Source organism: Haliotis rubra, unplaced genomic scaffold (assembly GCF_003918875.1).
Source record: "Haliotis rubra isolate DU_JTF1 unplaced genomic scaffold, ASM391887v1 Scf1132, whole genome shotgun sequence".
Lineage (NCBI taxonomy): Eukaryota > Metazoa > Mollusca > Gastropoda > Lepetellida > Haliotidae > Haliotis > Haliotis rubra.
Genome location: NW_025765040.1, coordinates 95,436 through 97,575, shown reverse-complemented (window position 1 = coordinate 97,575; position 2,140 = coordinate 95,436).

The following is a 2,140-nucleotide window of genomic DNA, read 5'->3' as shown; positions in this document are numbered from 1 at the left end:
CTCCGATTTTTGTCAACATGTCCTCGCTCACGAACTCTGAGCTCTTGGACACTATGTTGTCAATGAAAATTGACCCCAAGCGATCAATTGGAATAATTGGGCTCCCGGAGGAAACAAAAACGGAGTCGGTTGAGGAGGAGTTGTCCCCTTGCTATGGGAAGGTGCGGGTTCTCCAGGTGCTTGATTCTATTCATCAGCTGCACCTCGTGGAGTTCACGAGCCCTCAAGTCCCTCTGAAGCTTGGGGACACTGTACTCATCAGAGAGGAGGAGTATCAAGTTATGAAAGTGAACTTGGTTCGGGAAGGATCCTCTCTAGAAGACGTCGTGGCCAGGGCAGTAGATCAGGCCCTGGACAGGAAGACGGCCCTGATGATGGAGGCGATGAAGTCTCAGATGCTGGAACAGTTCCAGCTGCTACTACGACAGCTTCCATCAGCCACGACCAGCGCCGGATCCATAAAACCAAATCCACCAACTCCCACACCTGTTCTGGCGGCTAACGAGGTTGCTGCTGCCCACTCAGAATCCCCAGCCGCTAGCGACTCTAATGTTGCAAGCTCGAGTGCTGGGGTTGTGGGTAGCGGTAGCACTGTACGCCCAGACCCACAACAGGTGCTGGTGAATTGGGATCGTCCCTCATCCAGCTACTTCAGACTGAAGACCTTCTCTGGTGCAAGACCCATCAAAGCTGGAGAGGTAGCCTTTGAAGAATGGGCCAAACAAGCGAAGATCGTAATGGAAGATCAGGCCCTCTCAGAGACCGGGAAGCGACAGAGACTCCTCGGCAGCCTCCAGTCTCCAGCCTTCGATATGGCTTTAGGAATCGGAGAGGACAAGACAGCAGTGGACCTCGTCACCTACTTAGGGAAGCTGTATCTAGGATACAATGACGGAATGAGTACACTGAAGGAGTTCTTTGCCATGACACCCAGGCCTGCAGAAAGACCATCAGAGTACTTAATCCGCCTGGAGCTTGAGCTACAGAAGGTTTTGGCCCATGGGGGTGTTAGACGGGAAGATGCCAACAGCACGCGCCTTCATCAGTTCCGGTCTACCAACAGGAACCAAAGTGTTTATGGGCTCCTTAATCTAAAGTTCCCAAAAGGATCATCCCCAGACCTCCCTGATCTCATTGATGCTGTCAAAGAAGTCGAGATGGACGATGCCATGTTCACGGCGAGTAAGGTTCGGAGTCATGTCCAGAATGCATCACCTGCTCTGGGCTCCTCAGAATATGAAAGCCTCAAAGTTGAACTTAAGGCATTGCAATCCTTGATGTCTAAGTCCCACATAACATCTGGCACGAAGACTTTAGATGCTCCAACCTCAAATCCCAAGGACACACGTTCCAAGGGCGGTAGGAGAAATAGAGTCTGGCGCTTTTGTCACAATTGTGGAGACTATAATCATATGAGACAGGGATGCCAAAGTCCAGCGAATCCAGCTTTGGTCTGGGAACGAATGAAGGCAAGAGACGAAGAGAGACACAATCGCTCATCTAAAAAGAGTGATTTAAACTCCACCGGGCCTCTGAAACAGTAAAGGGACCAGAGGCCCAGACGATACCAACTCGTCCCAAGACAAACAATGACCACACGATATCTATTGGACCTGTATGTCTGCGCCAGAATTGTAAGATCGAGTTGCCACCTGAGAGGACCATGGAGCTCAGGGGCAAGAATATTTCCCCATACCTGGAGGAAGTTGAGCTTCGAAAACCTGAGCCCCATCAAGTACCTCCCAAACTTAACATCATTTCAACAGGAGTGGACAATTCTGGCTGCATCATTGTCAAAATACAAAATTGTGGAAACAAAACTTTGACTATTGGATCAGACCAAGTGCTGGCTAGGTGTTACACCCAGGTCAAATCAGATCTTCAAAGTGAAACACCTGATGACCTCATAGGCTCACTCGTTGGCCCCGCTTGTGAATCAAGACTTAGGGTCGAACGAAAACCTTGTACTGGACTTCTGGACAGTGGTTCTCAAGTGACTACCATTTGCCGGTCTTTCTACAAGAAACATCTGTCCCATTTGCCAGTCGAAAGTTTAAAGAACATCCCATTGAAAGTAGATGGTGCCGGAGGTCAACCTGTTCCATATGATGGCTTTGTCCGGCTTACTATGTCACTGCCA